Below are 21,115 nucleotides of genomic sequence, written 5' to 3'. Positions count from 1 at the left end.
TTTCTCTTTCTTATCATTTCTAAGTAATTCTGTTATATTCTGTTCCTTCCATAAGAAAGAAAGATACAACAATAAATGATAAGAGAGAAGCAGAATCCTGGTGTTACTCTATTATACAGTGGAAGTCCCTATTTGCTGCCTCTTGCTAGAACTCTTTTTCATATCTCCTACCGAAACAGCAGGTGGAAGCCATGGCCAGGATAGCCATTGGTTAGCTTAGGAAAGTCCTCCAGTTATGCCCTTTCCTGGATGAGGAGCCAATGAAGACAGTGACATTTGCCTTTGTTATCTGCGCTAAATTACTATAATTTGCTTTGCATGGCGTTGCCCTTGAAGATGAGTCAGAAGCTGCAGCTGGTACTGAATGTAGCTACTGCCTGTTGACCAACATTTAATGGGATAATACCTATTTTGCCAGTTCTACATTGGTTATCAATAGGTTCGAGATCAAAATCAAGTGCCATAAAGACCTATACAGCTTGGGCTGTTGCTAAGAGACTGTTTCTTTCAAACCAAGGCTACCTGCCCCACAAGCTCTTACAGAAGTTGCTTTGGGTGTCCATCCTGTAAGGATCAAGAGGATTGGCACTCAGAATATAACCTTCTCAACAGTAGTCCCCCTCTCTCTGGAACAGCATGCATCCTCTTTTGACATTTTGGAAACTGGAGAAGACAGTTTTCACAGTGGAGGGTTTTAATCAGATGGGGGTTTTAAAATATTTTTATCTCATGTATTTTAATGTATATTTTTAACTTTTTAAAAGCCACCTAGAGTTCCTCAGTGGAAAGTATAGACATATCAACCATATATAAATAAAAAAGGGATTCATTCGTTTCTATTTAAAAGCCTGTTTCCATAAGCATGGTCTCTCAACATGGAGTACGTTGAGTATGGGGTATGGGTATGCAGTATGGGGAGAGAGATTAAATCTACTGGCAGCTCTCCAAGAGATTTTAGAGCTCCACAGAATGAATTGTGAGGCAGGCTTTCTTCTTCATCTTTTTGGGAGACAGTTTCTGCTGACCCTTGAGGCTTGCAGTTTCGGCTATTTAACCAACAATAGTAGTATTCTGAGTTGCTTATAAACAGTTGGCAAATTTACTCCAGATACTGAATGATACCCCCAGCAATATCGAGAAGAGTGACAATAATTTGGTTCCTTGATGTATTTAGCCTTTCAATACATTGAATATTAATATTTAAAAGTCTCCAAAGAAGGTGCAGAATTATGTGCAGCAGAGTGATTTTGTACCACATCACAAATCAAAGTGGGGGGGAGGCATGTATATCATTTTTGAGAGTTGATGTGTAAGAACCTGTGCAGAATTCAGTGCACGTCACAAAATCCACACTGCAGTTCCATCTACATTTTTACATTTTACATCAATGACACAGCATAAGAGCTAATCTAAGAAAAATGCTAAGCTTGTACAGTACGTGAGCAACTTACAAAAATACATTTTATGAAGTTAGAAAATCCTTATTAGATCTTGTATTACTTAATCCTTGCGGGTCAGGAACCATGTGGTGTGATGATACAGCATCACAGATAAAATACACTCAGCTGATTCTGTTCTTTCAAGCAGAAGCCACAATGGGGCTGGCTCTGTTATCAAAGTCTTGGTTTCAAGAACTCAAAATCTTATAGAAGTAACTACTAGCTTAGCACTTCTGATTTTTCCTCAAGATTTTCCTCTTTTCTCCAGGGATTGCACTAACTGGCTTTTCATACCATTGCTTTGAAATTCAGATGCTCAGCAGGATGGAAATATTCCACAGAGCAAATATTGCTGTATGTGGCTGCATTGAGGATTGTGCCTAGCTGCTGATGGTGCTAGTTGGTAAAGGTCATATTGGGAACACTCTCCTTTGACAGTGGACCAAGGAAATTTAGGGCAACAGTGGAAGGATGGAATTTACATACTCTTGCTATAAAGTGGCTTCAGAGGCTTTCAGAATGGGAATTTTTCCAGCTCTAAGTTCAATTAGCAGGGTAACAAGAGAAAGAGAAAGTGTTACAACCTAACAGCAAAGCCCAAACTCGCAGATATTTACACTGAATACACAATTAATTAGATCTTTCCTGGAATCTAATTTGCTTTCACAACAAATTTCTTCATGGTTGAGATAATGGAGGGGGAAAGGGGGAATAGAGATCTATGTAGAAAAATATTTTATGCTGGTTGTAGTATTCTATAAAATATTTTAGATTTTCTGTAAAGAGACAAACAAGATAGATTTAAAGTCTATCAGTTATAAACTAACCGAATAAGAAAGCTTTTGATTAGCACAAATGTTTTCATTGTATTGTTTAAATGTCTGGGTATTTTTTTTAATATTGTGTTGTTAGTTGTGTGTTGCATTTTGTGATAACTAGATAAAGAATGGTACAATTCTTAAAACAACAGAGAAGGAAAGAGGAAGAAGGAGGGAAGAGAAAAAGAAGCAAATTTAAATGCCAATGTTTTTAAAGTTTTTGCTGAAGTTATAACTGATTGTAGTTCTAGGAAACATGGAACCTAAACTTGAATATGTTTCAACTGATTTGAGTATGGACTTTGCTGTTTTCTCACAAATGAATTACTACTGGGGATTTATGAAAAATGTGGCTTCTTGCCAACACAATTGTAGGAAGAAATATCCTTCTGGGTTCTGCTCCAAGTGGGGAAAAAGACACTGGAAACATGGAGACTGCTTGGAAAGATGGTTTAATGGTGGACAGGATCACATGGCTTGAGTTCCTGAACAGAAAAGGGCAGATACAGCGAGTCTCCAGGTTTTATGCTTTCTCTGGCTTTGAACTTCTTGGGGCCCTGAAAGAGTATCCTGATTGGTTGTCAGACTCCCAGGGGGTGGGGGTCTTAGCTAGCCTTGCTGGCTGATGTAATCTTCCCAGGTGCCATGTGGTGAGTTTCTGTCCTATTGTGTTGCAGATGGGTCCTATTGTCAAAGATTGAGTTTCTGCCTCTGGCCCATTAACAAAAGGGTGGGGGCAGGAAGGTGGGAGTTGTTTTGACTTTAAAAACATGCTTCTCCATTTCTCATACAGGGAAACATAATATTCTGCCTTTTTAATATTTCCCAAAATATTTCATTCTTCCAGGAAAGGGGTGGGTGCTAACTTCCTACACTATGAAAATGCTTTTCCATGTGTTCTTTCAAGATGTGTTTCTGTATCAGTCAAGACTGAACTTCTGTTACCCAATGACCCAGAAAAAATACAGTCACTAAAAGAATAAAGGTGCAATACCTTGTTATTGAGTGGGGTTTGTATGTGTGATTGTGTATGTGTCTATTTGTCTATACCTTAGAATCATTGTTGGGATCATTGGAAATCCGTGGATTATTCCCTTCAGTTTTCTTGGCAAGATCTATTGCTATTGCCTTAGCAATGAGCTGTATGCAATGGAATTTCATTTTAATGTATGCCGATTAGTGTACATTAAAAGTTACAATAAAGTTATTTCAAGCCTATTCTAAGTCTTCTTCATAGAGCTGAGATGGTGTGGCTAATCTAAAATCACCTAGTTGGCTTTGTGCCTAAGGTGAGACTAAAACTTACACTCTCCTGGTTTCTATACAGTGTTTTACCAAACTGGCTCTCTAAAATTGACTGTCATAACAATTCTGAAAAGGCATGATTTGGCTAATATGAAGGTTAAGAACCTAGCATGCTAAGCAGTGGTAAAATCCAAATTTTTTTACTACTGGTTTTACTACTGGTTTTTTTACTACTGGTGGGCGTGGCTTGGTGGGTGTGGCAGGGGAAGGATACTGCAAAATCTCCATTCCCTCCCCACTCCTGGGGGAAGGATATTGCAAAATATCCATTCCCACCCCACTCTGGGGCCAGCCAGAGGTGACATTTGCCGGTTCTCCGAACTACTCAAAATTTTCACTACCAGTTCTCTGAACTGCTCAAAATTTCTGCTACTGGTTCTCCAGAACCTGTCAGAACCTGCTGGATTTCACCCCTGATGCTAAACCATAATATAGTTTCTGGATTAGTGCAGTTTCTATTTCAGCCATTTTGTTTTGTATGCCACACATTATGGCATAATTGTCATTGTAACCAGTGTGGTTAACAAGCCATCACTAATATTATAGCATCTCAAAATGCATGGATCCTGCCTACATAATATTCTGCAGACAGGGAAGAATGGATGAGGTAGCGGGATATATTTTTTTCAGACTTCAGGCAAGTGGTTAGCAAACCAGAATATCCAGGGAATAAAAATGCAAACTATAATGGGAAAGATGCACCTTTCAAGTTAAGGAAAGATGGTTGGAAGGTGACTCCTCTTCCCAACTTAGCAACTCTAAAATGCATGGACTTCAACTCCCAGAATTCCCCAACCAGCCCTGAAATCCACAGATGGTAGAATTGCTTAAGATTGAGAAAGACTGCTTTATGCAGTTTCTGACTACAAGCAGAAAGAACGAAGAATAATAGACAGGGGTTTGTTTTTTTCTTGTTTTCAATTGCATGACTGCATTATATCCTTGAGAAGGCAGCCAAATATTTATGAGAGAGAAAACACTTTAAGGTAATGTTTCCCAACCTGGGCACTTTCAAATTTAAGTTGCTGGGGTTTTTTTAAAAAAAAATTGAAATTCCAGAATGTTCTGGAAGGGATGTGTCTGTTCCTTCTCCAAAGCATGTCTCGATGGGGTCCGGCTTACTGAGCCTTCTATCGAATTCGGCGGAACAAAGAACACTCGCAATATGAGACACCACAGAAGGTGAGGACAACCATGCCTGTCCACCAGATCAATCGCTGTCAAAGCTCTGATAAATACCCCAGAGCTGCTGCTGCCTCTCGCTGCTTCTGCAAGGACATTGGAAATGGAAATGAACGGAACGAGCTTCCACGGGGAAAGCGGGGAGGGGGCGGGGGTCCAGGGCGGGTAAATCAGCCTGGGCTCTGCATTCGCAGCTGCCTATTCCACCCCAAGCAGAGCTCTCCCCCTTCACGCCAAATTTCACCTCCCGGCTCTCCTCTCCACCAGTCCGTTAGTCTCCCTCAGTCCTGGGGGGGGGGGAGGGAGAGACATCTCAGAGAAGAGAAAGCGGCTCTTCGCCCCCCCCCCCTCCTCGGCCGCTCCGCGCAGCTGCCGGGAAATCCGTATCAGAGGAGATGATGCCGTCCTTCCCACAGCGGGGAGGCACCCACGGAGCTGTGAGGAAAGCTGTCAGAGAGAGCGCCGAGAAGCAGCTGGGGCGGGGAGGGGGGGGGAGAGAGAGAGGGAGAGAGGCAGGGAAGCACGGCAGCCAGGCTCGGCGGAGGGGAGGACGCTCGTTTTCTGCAGCTGCCGAGTCTCCAACCAGCAATTACGCCCCGTCACTCCGGTCTCAGAAATTACATTTAAATAAATAAATAAACAAACAAATAAAAAAAATAAAATAAAATAATAAAATAATAAAATAATAAAATAAAATAAAATAAAATAAAATAAAATAAAATAAAATAAAATAAAATAAGCATGCAAAGAACCAGGCTAAATGGGATGGGACGGGACGGGGCAGGGCGGGGTGGTGTGGCGGAGCTTTGGGACAAAGCTGCCAAGATAGCCAAAAGGGCGAGGGCGACGTGAGCTGAGAATTCCTGGTGTCGCCTTTCAAAGAGGCACCAGCGGGAAAGGTCACAAGTCCTGTGGGGAAGGACTGAGGCAAAGGCAATCCTTCCCTAAGATTCGCATCAGGAGAGGCGTAAAAGTGGTCCCCTTCCTCCCTGATGGGACCAAAACACTGGAACATTGTTTTTTGGGGGAGGGTGGTGGTGGAAGAGATTGGGTGGCTTGTCTTATACCCACTGAAGCCACTTATTTAAATCTAAGGACGCATCCACATATTTTGTTTGCCCGGTGAAAAAGTACCCCCACTCAGGGACTAAAGACCTGCCTGCAGGGTGACTGCAATCCACCCCCACCTCTGCCCATCCTTTAGGGCCGTTGTTTCCACTGTCACAAGCTGGGCTGAGCAGCCACTTTGCTGGATCAAACCACCAACCTGCCGCTCGTCCTTCTAAAGCAGTCTTTCTCAAGCTCAACAACCTTAAGATGGGTGGGCTCAACACCAGGGGTGAAATCCAAAATTTTTCCCTACCGGTTCTGTGGGCGTGGCTTGGTGAGCGTGGCAGGGGAAGGATACTGCAAAATCTCCATTCCCACCCCATTCCAGGGGAAGGATACTGCAAAATCTCCATTCCCACCCCACTCTGGGGCCAACCAGAGGTGGTATTTGCCGGTTCTCAAAACTACTCAAAATTTCTGCTACCAGTTCTCCAGAACCTGTTAGAAGCTGCTGGATTTCACCCCTGCTCAACACCCAGAATTCCCCAGCCAGCATGAGAGAGTCCACCCATCTTAAATTTTCTGAGTATGAGAAATATTGTTCTAAAGTAAGTTCAGGAGTGAGGTCTGCTTTGCTGCTGTTGGTCACTTGAGGCGGTCTCAGGAATGCCCTCTGATCACTGAATTTAAGAGCTGTTCATTTTTTACTGGCAGGGGAGTCATGGCTCTCCTGCCATACTCAAAACCATCCTTCCCACTTCTGTTCCCCCCCAAAAAGAAGAGCAGGAAGTATTGTTGTTAGCCAAAAAAACCTAGGGAAAGTTTAAAAGGTGAGAGAGATGTTGATCTTCTGTTGACAGTTCTCTGATCATCGTGGGATCAGAGAACCAGCAGCTGTTCTCTCCCACTTCTCTCCCCATCTCTTCTAGGAGAAGCATGGGGAAGGAGAGCTTTGGGGCACCAGAAGGGCTAACTTCCATCATGGAAGGTCTACTGTGCCACATCTGCCTCCCTGGCTGATGTGATGCAGCACCAATAATAGTTAAATTGGGAGATTTCTTAAATATCAACAAGTAATAGGAATGGGGCAGAGGGATTGTACACCATAAGGAAAATAATTTTACAGGAAATAAGAGAAATCATGTGTGATTTATAGGTTAGATAATATGCAGTGGGAGGTGGACCAATTCCAGTTTGAAAGCAAAAAATAAATAAATCATAGGCTTGTCAACCATTTGGAGATGAATAACAGAGTTCTGCCAGATTAGTTAGAATTACAGGAGTTGAAGTTTTAGAGGAGAGGACACGAGGTTTAAGAGGAGTGGAACAAGGTCTTGCGTCCATGCCATCATATTCAAACTTTGAATGTTTTACCTTTAAAGATTAATTTCAAGAAAGCTCAAAAAGAGCATTCATGTATACTTTTTTGTCCGCATCTGAAATGCTTGTTTTGTTAAGTCTCATTGAGAAAATCATAGCATTTAGACCAGGAGTGAAATCCAGCAGGTTCTGACAGGTTCTGGAGAACTGGTAGCGGAAATTTTGAGTAGTTTGGAGAACCGGCAAATACCACCTCTGGCTGACTGGGGTGGGAATGGAGATTTTGCAATATCCTTCCCCTGGAGTGGGGTGGGAATGGAGATTTTGCAGTATCCTTCCCCTGGAGTGGGGTGGGAATGGAGATTTTGCAGTATCCTTCCCCTGGAGTGGGGTGGGAATGGAGATTTTGCAATATCCTTCCCCCAGGAGTGGGGAGGGATGGGGATTTTGCAGTATCCTTCCCCTGGAGTGGGGTGGGAATGGAGATTTTGCAATATCCTTCCCCCAGGAGTGGGGAGGGATGGGGATTTTGCAGTATCCTTCCCCCAGGAGTGGGGAGGGATGGGGATTTTGCAGTATCCTTCCCCTGGAGTGGAGTGGGAATGGAGATTTTGCAGTATCCTTCCCCTGCCATGCCCACCAAGCCGCGCCCACAGAACTGGTAGGGAAAAATTTTGGATTTCACCCCTGATTTAGACTAACTATGATAGATGTTTTTGTGCCATTTATCTCTGGATTCAATCTTATAGGCATGAAGTAAGGCAGCATTTCCAAACTACAGATGTATTAGAGTACAACTTCTGTTGTCCCCAGTCAGCATGATGAGTGTGGTTTTATAAAAAAAAGAAAACAATTTTAATCTGCTATCAGTGAAACAAAGTACTTCATTAAGTTTTAAATGATTAATGTAACTAATTAATTAAACTTTGTAGCCTTCATTATTGTGTAGGTTCTTCCTTTCTCATAAATTGGTTCATCTTGGAATTTTTATCACTGCGTGTTGAGTTATGGTGGCGTAGTGGTTAGAATGCAGTATTGCACGCTAATTCTGGCGACTGCCAGCAGTTTGTTTCTGACAGGCTCAAGGTTGATTCTGCCTTCCATCCTTCTGAGGTTGGTAAAATGTGGACCCAGATTGTTGGGGGCAATATGCTGACTGTAAACCACTTAGAGAGGTCTGTAAAACACTATAAAACGGGATATAAGTCTAAGTGCTCTTGCTATTTTCTATCTAATGTAGTAATTGAATTTCTATATACAAAAAGTAATTCTTGACCTGATCTTTGTTATGGATAGGAATAGGGAAACAACTCTTTTTATGTCCAGTTGGGGGGTAAGAAGAGGGACATTTTGCCCCTCTTTCTTTCCAGTAATTTGGGGCCCAGTTATTGTTTCTCCTATTTTGTAGTCTCCTTCAAATCAAGCTTGTGGACACATCAGACAGATAGTAACAACCAGTTTTTTCTGGGATGTTCTTCAAATTACATAATCAATTTTTCTGGGATATGAATCCATTGATGGGGCCTTATTAAAAATTCCAAATCTTTAGCCCATATTTTTTATTGGTTTTATTACATTTTCTGTCTATTGCATTTCTATGTTGCCTGACTTCCAACTTTGGGCAACCTACACATAAATGCATTTAAAACACGAAAAAAGAATACAATGAGAGACAAAAATGAAAGAATACAAGATGGCATGGATAACAAAACCGAGATATGTCAAAAGACAAAATGCACACAATCGAAAGGCAGCTTTATCATGCGCATCAAGACCTGGGTGAACAGTCCAGTCTTCAAGCCACCAGTCCAGTCTTCAAGCCCTTCTACAAGCAAGAAGGGGGCCCTCTAGATCTTGGGAGAACCTCATTCCAGAGGGAAGCCATTGCCACAGAGAAGGTCCCAATAGATGATATTGTTTAATTGAAGGAATCCAGAGCACACCAACCTTCCTGGGTCAAATTGGTCAGACAGATAATATGAAAGATTGCCAGTCCCTCAAGTAACCAGGCCCTATGCCATGGTCAGCTTTATCAATAATGACCAGCACTCTGAATCACACTCAGAAACAAATAGGAGACTGGTGCAGCTCATAAAAGAATAGCATTACATGGGCATACTGAGACTGGCCCATCACTGCCTGTGCTGCTGCATTATGGAACAGTTGAAACTTCCAAGTGAATTTCGAGGGCAGCCCCATGTAGAGTGCATTATAGAGGTACCCTGGGTACAGCATCTCAAACTAGAATCTCCCAAATTACAGTTAGGGAAGAGAAATACTTGTTTTATGATATATATTTTTTATTTTATCACATCAAGCTGCCATAGCAGCAGCAAGCGAAAGAATCTAAACATCCAGTTATCAATCCTTACGGCTTTGCCCCATTATTGTAGGGCAAAGTTTTAAGAACAATATGAAATCCGGAGGTTCCCTAGGTAGTAATCACTTTTGTGAAAGCAGTTTCAGGAACCTTTAGAAGCACTCAAGGCTCTAGTATTTTCCCACTTTGTCAGCTAGACAGCAGCAATTAATATTACTTTCTTTGAAGAGCATTTGATAGAAGGCCTCAATTGCTCTCTCACATCTTGTTTTTTTAGGTTGCCCTCATTTCCTTGATCTCTATCTCACTTTCAGCATCTTCACTTCTTTGCTAAAAGAATAAAGCTGCGTAGTGAATGCTCCTTGAAAAACAAAAAAATGTGCCCTTTTTATCAACACTGTTTTACCCAGCAGGATTCTGGAGCAACTGATAGGCAACCAAATAAGGATGCAGTACTGCCATGGCAACCGACTTCATAGAAGAATGATGTCACAAAATTGTTGCTTAAGATGGGATTGAAAGCCAATTAAAAAAAAAAAAGTGGCTGAGGCACTGACTGTTTTATTAAAGGGATAGTAAACTATTAAGTGTTGAATTTATATTTACCGACAAAAAAATAAAGGGAGACTAGTATGGATCTATTTCAAGCTATTTAGCTCTCATCAGCTAGCCATACCCTTCTGGGATTCAAACCCGGGCTACTTGCATATTAGGTAGATGTATTAACCTCTAAACCATGGGCTCTCCTTGCTTTGTTGGCTACACCAGGGGAGAGAATCATGGCTTAGACTCAGAGGTTAATACATCTACCTAATATGCAGGTTGCCCTGATAGACCGGTTTCACCAGAAAAAACACCTATTAAGTGATTTGTTTAAAAACCATTTTGCTTTATGTTCTGTGCAGGGAGCTTATCAAGATCTATTCCCCCAAAACAGGTAAATGATGATGAGGTCATCCCAGCCCTGGCATTGCTACTGGACCTATTGCTTGAAAACAAGGCAAATAAACACACCTCATATAAACTGCATTGCTGCAAAAGGTTCCAATGTTCTTCTAGTGGAATCATATGGAGGAACAACCACAAAAAACAATCCTTTTGAGACAGAAATACTGAGGTAGGTATAAGATGGAATAGACTGATTTGAGCCTACAATAAAATGTTCTATGAAGGCCTTTCTCTGATCTGGCATCCTAATATACATTAGGTGATAACAAGTTCAAGCTCATCTTTATTACAACCAAAATGTAATCATATTAATAAATGAGATTAATACGCTCCTGTTAATTAAAGTATAGAGCAATCTCCTCTATAAGAAGTCAACATGTTCTATCAGTCGTTAGAAATTTGGACAGATTGAGCCCAACACATCTGGAGAGTACAAGGTTGGAGGTGACTGCTCTGACTCATGCCCCGTTCTAGACAGTCAGGATTGGAGTTAAAAAGCAGGGGGGGGTGGCATTGTTCCCTATAGTTTTTCCCATCCATAATTTATTTTATTTATGCAAACCTTAAAAATTTGTCAAGCTTGCAGATACCTCCCTCATGTTTCTCAGTAGTCTGATTTTGTCTACATAATCACAATATTCAACAATTAAATCTAGAATTAGTATGGATTTCAAAATTAATATTGCAATTATATCCAGCAACTTAAAACATGCACAGATATATATATGGGGCATTCCTTTCTTTTGTGGGAAAATTGCAGTCTAACTTGCTGTTTCAAGAGTGAAGTGGGGATGGTGAACAGCTTATACAACTACTAGAATTCAATACAGTTGAAATGGCATGTAAGTCTTAGAAATAAATCAGTAATGCTTCAATATGTTTTATGTCCCTGCTGTTTCCTTGGCTCTGAAAGCTGCAGCCAGGGTAGCTCTGGTTTTTCTAAGCTCAGGACAACTGTAGGATGTCTCTACTGGGCCAGTAAGATTATAAGAAGCTATTGCTCAGCATAAGAAGGAGAAATAGAAAACAGAAGATAGAAGTGAGATGCACAGACACAACTGAGAGACAAAAAGGAAATCTAATCAGAGATATCAAGAAGCAGAAAGACAAGTAGCAAGAGGTCTGAGCGGCCTCTGTCCTTAGCCCAAGAGGGGAACCAAAGCCGGGGGCAAGGTCCAACAAGCTTCCCCAAAGGCCAGCAGTGGAGCAGGGAGCCCCACCGCCCCGCAGAGTGAAGACTGCTTTGGCCCCGGGCACACCGACAGCTGGAAGGATCGAAGCCAACCTGTGTCCCAAGTCATATGATCATCTTTTGCGATCTCCTGACAAGCAAAGTCAATGGGGAAGCCAGATTCATTCACTTAACACAGTGATTCACTATGGCAAGAAAGATTGTAAAATGGGACAAAATTCACTTAACAAGTGAAATAAGATATTTTGGGGTCAATTGTCGTCATAAGTCGAGGATTACCTGTAACTGCTGGGTAGCATCAGGACTCTGCCAATGGAAAAAGGAGCAGAATCAGCGGGAACAAAAATGAAAGAGACTTTGTATAATGGAGGCAGTTGAAACACAGATGGATAATACCTTGATTCATAATTGAACTGAACCTGGTACACCCAACTACACAACAGAGCTTCCTGGATATGAAAAACTGCCTTGGCAGGATATGATTGATAATGAAGAAGCAGCAGTGCCCATATCTACAGTTCCTCTGATCAGGGGTGGGTTCTACTTACCTTTACTATGTGCAGATCACTGATGATGACATCCGGGGAAGTGGGCGGAGCCTCCCGCTGGTTTTACTACCAGTTCTTGCGAACCGGTCCGAACCGGGGGCAACCCACCACTGCCTCTGATCCACAACATTCTTTTGCAGCAAGTATTTTACCTATTTGGTTTTAAATTAATGCTAGGACGCATACTAACCCTCACTTACAACTGGAGTAAGATTTAAAGTGGAAAAATGTACAGAGGGAGTAAAAGACTCCCTTCTTTGTACATGTTTACTTTATCATCTATCTATGTCTTCTCAAAGCAACTCATAAAATATATCAAGGGACTCCGATTTTCTCTTGGATCTTAAAAATAATGCAAGCCTTGCTTTTAGATATTGGAGTAGGGAGAGCCATAACCATTCTCCTTGATGAATGCTATACTTTCACTAAGTTATTCACAGTAGATTTTTTAAGAGCTGGACACTCACAACAGTCACAAGAGATGCTGATCACCTTATATTCTAAACATTCACTGCACAACCAGAAACTCAGGGAACCATAAGGATTCATGGAGAAATTTTCACTGCTACCTTACTTCTTCCCCATCTGAATTTCTGAATTTATTAATTTTATATAATCTATCTTTTCAATTCTGTTTGCTCAGCAGTACTTCCTTTTTGTTTGTCATCCATTGCAATGAACATCACCACACACCAGGGGTGAAATCCAGCAGGTTCTGGAGAACTGGTAGCAGAAATTTTGAGTTTGGAAAACCAGCAAATACCACCTCTGGCTGGTCCCAGAGTGGAGTGGGAATGGAGATTTTGCAATATCCTTTCTCCCAGAAGTGGGGAGGAAATGGGGATTTTGCAGTATCCTTCCCCTGGAGTGGGGTGGGAATGGAGATTTTGTAATATCCTTCCCCTGCCACACTCACCAAGCCATGCCACCAAGCCATACCACACCCACCAAGCCACACCCACAGAACCGATAGTAAAAAAAATTGGATTTCATCACTGCCACACACACTATACAGCAGTGGTCCCCAACCTTTTTATCGCCGCGGCCCGCTGAGCGCGCGCAGGGGTAGGGGCACGGCCCAGGAGCTTTTGCGCACGGCCCATTGCGCATGGCCCAGGAGCTTTTGCGCACGGCCCAGGAGCCTTTGCGCTGCAGCGTTCATGTCCCCCGGCCGCTGCGCGGCCCGGTGCCAGGTACTCCACGGCCTGGCACCGGTCCGCGGACCGGGGGTTGGGGACCACTGCTATACAGGACAGTTATTTTCTTGTCAGAAAGGAATGGATTCCAGAGTTCAGAAGCTGAACCATAACTGAAAACAGCCTTCTCTTACTTAATATCTCCCAGAAGTGTTGCATTATAACATCAATAAGCAATTTGTATACCTAATATCATATACAGCCTTCCTTTATGAGAGAGAGGGGGTGTGGTGGAGGAATGGAATGGAATGGAATGAGAATAGAGTAGAATAGAGTAAATAGAATAGAATAGAATAGAATAGAATAGAATAGAATAGAATAGAATAGAATAGAATAGAATAGAATAGAATAGAATAGAGAAATTGGAAGGTCCACAAAAGAAGAAAAAAGATTGCCACAAACCAAATCAAAATCTGGGTAACTCCTCGTGCTTTTGGTTCTGTTCTTACCCATTGCTTGCTCCAAACTACTTTAGCTCTGCCTCTGCCCACTGCCAGTGCCCTGCACCTCCATATGATGATCTTCAAAGGCAGTAGCCCTTCAAACAAAAATGTCAGCCTAATACCCAACCAACATAATTGATAGCCAGGGGGAAAAACAGATTTCTAAAAGAAAAAGTCATCAGAAGGATAAGGGGTATACAGAATGTGCTCTGTGAGAGATGCTTTCAACACATTTATGGAAACTAATAACAGAGTAGTTTACCAGGTTGGGGGAGAAGACTGATTTAAACAGTTATGTCTGCCTTCCTTTAGGCATCTTTTTCTTTTATTTCTTGAATGCTTCATGCAGCCATATATTTCCAAAATGCAACATGTGGTTATATAATCCCTTGGCTTCACACATTCCAGACACTACGTAATTAAAACATCTGTAGAGCCAAATGGAAAGCAACTTGTTAGAATGCTGAAAATTATGCATGTGGAAATGTTTTCTAAAATGACAGGCAAGAGGCACATCGTTTCCACCTATTTACCCACCATGCCTGTAAAAAGATGCCTCTTCTGTATAAGGATGCAGAGTATGAAGAGACTGACTAGGGGGCAAGTACAGCAGCAGCAATCAAAACCACATCTCTACTCTGTCCTTGAGACTTTAGCACAGCCTTCTGCATAAACTGGTTCCTAGATGCCTTGATTTATAACTCTCATAATTTACAACCTGGGAGTGGGCTTGTTAACTGAAGCTTATAGAAACTGTGGTCCAACATAGTTGGAGAGAACTAGGTTACAGAAATTGCTTTAGCATGTCAAAAATGACAGTGCACCCATCTTTAGAGATGCACAGCACTCCACAAAGTATCCCAGCTCTGTGGCAGATTTTCTTTCTCCGGCTGAGTGGTGATCAGGGAGATAATTATCTCCCTGTTGTTTATTTTGTGCTCTAATCAGAAGCCTGCTGATAATATAACAGAATGAACAACACACCAAGTTAGAATCCCAAGAGATTTCTTCAGTACCCAAACAGTTTAGAAAGCAAAAAAAGATCTAAGGAACTGGAATTGAACCCCAAAACTGGTGAAGAAGATAATAAAGAACTCAGGCTTTGAAGCTTATATGACATACCAGTCCTAAGCTTCCGAAATGATACTCCCATACACTACAGTCATTCTCAGAGGTGAATTTAGTCAATATAGATGAATGGCTTCTTTCATCTCAGTTTGTTCTGCTTCACTGGAAGCAAATTGTCTCATTCAGGCAAGCTTTAAGGGGGGGGGAATGACACATTGAATTGTAGAAAGGATGACCTTGAGAGAGGAGAGGTGGGAGAATGAGAAAGAATGGCAGAATTTAGATAAAAAGAAAAGGGAAATAGAAATAAGCATGCCCAGAAAATTAAAGATCCGAATGAAAGGAAAAGAAATCAAAATGGTGAAGGCACACAAAATGCATTGGATGGGGGGGGAGAGAGAGGGAATGATGAAAAAGAAAAGAAGAAATTCTTTGAAAAGATGAAAACAACTATAAGGAGAAGGAATACAAAAGGAATCCGAAGAAATCTGGGACAAGAACTGATGACCAAATAACAGAAAGAGGAAAGTATTTGCAGGAGAGAAAAGATTATGAGACTTCAGAGATTAGATCAAAACTTCTCCACACAGGAAGCTTTTAAACAAAAGCATTTCTCAAATCCAAAAATCATTATCATCTCCCTACATTCCATGCATACTAATAAATATAACTTTGTTGGGTTCACCTCTGGGGAAAAAAAACATAATTTGGGGCTTATTGAGGGCAATGGGAGGTTTCACGTGCCCCCTGCCTTAAAAGGACATCCTGCCCAACAGCTTTGACTAAATCCATTTGAAACACTGTATACACAAATTACATTTTGCTGAGATTCTTGTGAGTTTTCTCAAACTCAAGAACTCCATAAGGACTTGTAGGTCTCATGTCATTGACTGGATTCCATAGAAAAAAAAGAAAAATATATTCAAATTTGTTATTCACTTTTATTTATGCTGGCTGGGGACTCTGGCTGGCTAATGTGACATTAAAAACAGTAGTCAACAGTGGCAACAACAACAGTCAAAACATTTGTTCAACCAATATCTCCTCAAGCTTTAAGGGGAAAAGGAATCTTGACTTGAGATACTGGGAATTCTATGTGACTGAACAAGATATCAACATGCACTGGAAACATATTTTTTTCTGTCAAGTCCTTATGACATGATCTTCAACTTACCTTCAGCTCATGTGTGAAACTAGCTTAAAATCCCTTTTTGATAAGTAAGTTTCCAGCCCTCCTCCTTGTTTTAACACAATGCATGGACAACCTGAAGATTGTAACATTTATTAGGCTTTGCCATCCATTACTTTGCTAGGAATTCAGGAAACTGGCAATGGCTTGCAACAGACACAAGAGAGACAAGAAAGGGATTGACAATGGAGACAATATATTTCATGCTTGGCATAGATTTCCGTCAATTCAAAAGTTAGTGAAGAGCCCACCAGTCTGGAAAGGTGAGAGATATATGACTCAGCCCACCAGCAATTATTCTTAGCTTTTCAGCTAAAGGTTTATTTCAAAATATTCATTTCAATTTTCACTGCTGCTTATTTGTCAAATATATCTGCCTTTACATATGTTGGAGTCTAACTCCCATTCTCACCAGTAGGTTGGCTGTTCTAGCTCAGTGTATCTGGAAGACATCAAGTTGGAGAAAGCTAGCCTAATATTATCCTCCTTCTAATGTCATATTTACAGCTAAAAATAGGGGAAAGAGTCAAGGATAAAAGTTACATATAAGGGAAGCAGAAAGAGAGAGGGAAGAGCAAAGCAATGAAAGAAAAACACTACTGGTACTTAGCAGCAAAAGCACTTAAAGAAATCAATCCTTCAGCAGATTGGCAGCTAATGAAAAAATTCACATGAATCCAAATTAGCAGCTTTGCTCTTTATTCTCTTCAATTTCTTCAAATTGCTGCCTTTTCTTTTTCTCCCAGCATCTTAGTTTGCATGGGTCATTCATAGTTGCGTGTTAATTTTATATACTTTTGGTCAGAGAAATAGTACTTCTGTTGTGAAAGCTCATAGCCAACTAGCATGATTTAGTTATGAACACTGCTCACTCCCTTGGTCAATACGACGTTGCTGGGACCATTATAGCATTAAAAACTGAGTAATATTAAACTTTGTTCTTCTGATTGCAAGAAAACTTTTAAAAATCTCATCCCTGTCACTTTATAAAAAAAAAATGTCCTTGATTTGATACCCAGTCTATGCAATCAATTAAGCAATTTGAGTTTTCCTGGTGCTGTTCATTTCAAAATGCAAATTTTGTGCTTGGATATTCTTATATTTAAAAAAAAAATCTCTGTGCACAAAGATGACTGGAACTTCAGGGGAAAAGCTAATTAGAATCCTCTTAACATGCTATTTTAACAGGGACAATGTGTTTAACATGCAGTCATAAGATTATAATTATTGTGAGAAAGCATCTGAATTTCCTACCTATGTTTTTTTGAAATAAATATAGGTAATCCTCAATTTACAACCACAACTGAGACCAAAAATTATGTTGTTAAGTGAAACATTTGTTAAGTGAGTTTTGCCCATTTTACAACCTTTCTTGCCACAGCTGTTAAGTGAATCACTGCAATTAAGTTAGTAACATGGTTGTTAAGTGAATCTGGCTTCCCCATTGACTTTGCTTGTCAGAAGGTCATAAAACAGTGTCACGTGACCCCGGGACACAGCAATGTTCATAAATATGAACTAGTTGCTATGCATCTGAATTTTGATCACATGATCATGGGGAGAGTGCAAAGGTTGTAAGTTTGAAAAACAGTCATAAGTCACATTTTTCAGTGCCATTGTAACTTTGAACAGTCACTAAATAAACTGTTGTAAATTGAGGACTACCTGTAGATGGCACTTGTTTTGAGAGCCAGCCCAAGCTGCCTCAGGATTTCGAAATTCATATTTCAGATGTGAATAATGCTTTCCTCTTTTCTTTGTTACTTATTCCGGAAACATCACCTTTTCTCCTGTACCACCTCCAGACTGTGCTTTTGCCAAGACTTTTCTTTGGACATTTCCCAAAGGATTATATTTATCTGTTGTTCTACAGTGCCCCATTAAGATTATGGTTCAATTTTCTGCCTGTAACATTATCTTGTTGTTATTTAATAGTACCTCGTTAATTTTTAATCTGTGGCTTTCAAAGTGGCTTAGAAAAACATCAACAGCTAAAAAGAAAATCGGATAAAACATATCATAGCAGACGTACAGTTTCATTTAATACAGGCAGACTATTGTCTTCTTGGCCAAATTAAATAATCCATCAACAGCACCTTCATCTTATGTGGATGGAGTTTTTGTTTTTTATTGCTTGTCCATTCCAGTCTTTAGTTTAGCATGTCAACATCTCATCTGTATTAGAAGAAAATAACAGCTATATCAGCAAAATGGTTACACCTCATGCCAAATGTGCTTAAAACCTAAACCAGTATACTAAAGATAACAGGGTTTTGGGAGTGACAACTACATTCAATCTTGAAATTAGGTACTTGTGAACATATTCACAAGTATATGGAAGTAGCATACAAAAAATTAAATTTAAATCCATTTAAATTAACAATACATTAAATGACTCTTCAGTTAAACTGGTTTAATACAAGGAATATATTTAATAAATTATCCTTTCTGTCACATTACATTTTGTAACTCATTGGTAACCTTCAACAGCAACAACATTTAAACATCCAGTTGTCGATCTCCAATGTATATGTTAAATATACATGTGGGCAAAAGAATGTCCTGAAGAATGCCACAGACAGTGCAAATGTAATAGGCATTTAGGTGAATCAGCACACAATCGAATAAAAATAAAACAATTTCATCAATAATTTCTATTATGGACAGTTAAGCATATGCCAAAATTGGGTTGTTTCACTGAATTCAAACAAACTGTTTCCTTCTTTCATAGGACAGTACCTGATCAAGATTTTGTTTTAGGGAATGCCGGACATCAGAGCAAAAAGTCCAGTGAAGTTCATGTCAAAGTGAATGTGGGATTCATCTGGCAGAACTCATTTCTTCCATTTGCACAACTGATGATGAACACAGAGTTTCCGAGAAACATTTTGGGCTTTCCAATTATAATTCTCAAAAGATAGCAAGCTTGCATAGGGCAGGATTTACCCATTATTCTTAATGGGACTCAATTTTCAGCCCTCCACTGTAATGTAGCCTCTTCAACCATCCTTCCACTGGGTATTTGTTTCACTTAAGAATATTTCATGGTCTCCATCAGGAGTTGAGGTCAATTTAAGGATGCCTTTATGTTTCATGCACAGCAGTGTCAGTAAATAGCACTTGCAAACACACACAGAGTTATCCATCCAGTAGGTTAATCTAGCACTTGTTCAGCAGAGCTCCCCATCCCCACATCTGCCATACATTTAACTGTACAGGAGATTTTGATTTTTCAGACATTTGACTGTGAACATCTGCAAGGAAAGCAGAGATTAAAGGATTTTGTAGAGAGAACAGTCTTTGCCTCCTTGCTAAATAATACTTTGGAGATCACTGGGCGATTAAAATAATCACCATCTAGAATACTAAAATAACAATTTAACATCTATATTTTAAGAACCCGGAAGACGACAGTTCTTAACTTTGTATATTGTTCAATTTCCCCAGAGAAAACCTTAGATCAAATTGTACTTAGAAATTTGGAGAAAGGATCACAAAGAAGCCTGATTCATTCTCCTGTTTAAAAAAAGAATTTCTACAGACACTAAAGCAATACTTAGTTTTACAATGCTCATTGAGGAAATTGTAAATCCTCAGCAGAATGTCCCAGGAGGAATTGTTATATTTATTATGCATTAGTCATGATCATGACATCAAACACTGTAGTAAAAATGGCAATGAGATGAGCTTTCTAAAAGGCTTGGAAGGAAAAAACTGGAAGCAGGAAAACCTAAGACATGCTTTTACTTTTACAGTCTCTGGGATTCTCTCAGCCATGCTGATGCCTCCTCCTTATTTCTCACTGGAATTCTATAGCTAGAATTTTAACGGTATGCTTTATATGGATTTTTTTGGTAGGAAGATGATGAAACTTCAAGCAAGCTACACACCGCAGGTAAATCTCCATCACAATTATATTTTTAACAAATAAAAAGATACACAAAATAGATCTTGAAAAAGAAAGGGTTGGACATGGTCAGAGCAAATGATAAATTAAATATGAGAAACATTGGGCAGAATGCAAAGCTTCCTTCTATCCAATATATCTGACGTCCTTCCAGTTGTGCTCATGTAAATTTAAGCTGTATTCTGCCATACAATACCAGGATGCTTGCAATGTTTTGTTTTTTTTTGCAATCTGAGTTGATTAACTTCAAGTTCAACTGCAGAATGGATCATTTTCTATTGGAAGAAACTTCTCTTTCTGCTTCCCATTTCCTCAGGGTTCATTTCCTGAAAGTGAAAGTGTCATTGTGCCTTGCCCCACACCCCGACTTTGCTGCTCCTCTACACAGTGGCCAGATTTGTTTTTGTTGCTTTTTTCCTTTGATACAAAATAAACAGAATGATGCAACATCAATGGTGCAGGAGTGAGTGAGGGGTTAGCTAGAGCACCAAATTTGATATTCTCCTGTTGGCCAGCTGGAAGGACAGCCAGTCTGTTCAGGAAAATAATTCAGCAACATGGTATGGACTCTTGTAGGGTGATACTATAATACTGTGTATGATTTGCAGGTTTTGGAGAGACGAAAATTGGAATTGTGTGGCACTGCCTCGAGAATCAATAAAATGGAATTTATGCCCTAAGAAGTATGAGGCCCAAGACCATTAACCTTGCTTAGTGAAGACTTGAATGAACACTTACGTTATGATTTAACCACAACAAGATGACTCTGCATATGAACTAGAACTTAGTAAAATAGGATAAGCATTTGCAATCTATCTGTATAAATGGTTAGATTTTAGTTCATGGACAGTGTCCATTAGAATGAGCTATACCTATATCTAAATCCTTAATTGACTCCACTATATACCAAAAGTGGATGATAATTTTCCATCGAATAATAAAATAAGCACATTAATTAACAGGTTGAATCCAATAAATTACAAGGTAGTGACAACATTTAAAAAACTCTGGGGACTGCATCCAAGGGCAGCCTATGGCCCTGGGACTTAATTTGTGCACTTGTGATATGGATGGTTAGTGATAGCAAGCAGACTGTTCGCTAATACAGTGTTATTCACATAACTAGAGAGCATAAGCAAAAAAATCTGCTTCCTGTTCCAAGGTTCTGACTGTAGGAAATATTGATGCAA

The 21,115-nt window shown here is 40.2% G+C and overlaps 1 long non-coding RNA gene across 1 annotated transcript; it reads left to right on the top strand.

The window, feature by feature from the left end:
• Positions 1-4,433: 4,433 nt before the first annotated feature.
• Positions 4,434-20,884, top strand: LOC148114586 (uncharacterized). The gene is made up of 4 exons (XR_015733065.1): positions 4,434-4,548; positions 10,372-10,551; positions 19,877-19,913; positions 20,534-20,884. It is a non-coding gene; the product is annotated as an uncharacterized LOC148114586 (long non-coding RNA).
• The last annotated feature ends 231 nt before the right edge of the window (positions 20,885-21,115 follow it).

This window comes from Pantherophis guttatus, chromosome 3, assembly GCF_059756535.1.
Source record: "Pantherophis guttatus breed Tessera chromosome 3, ASM5975653v1, whole genome shotgun sequence".
In the NCBI taxonomy this organism is placed as follows: Eukaryota; Metazoa; Chordata; class Lepidosauria; order Squamata; family Colubridae; genus Pantherophis; species Pantherophis guttatus.
Note: the sequence above shows the minus strand (reverse complement) of the source record. Positions and strands in the feature narration are given on the sequence as shown.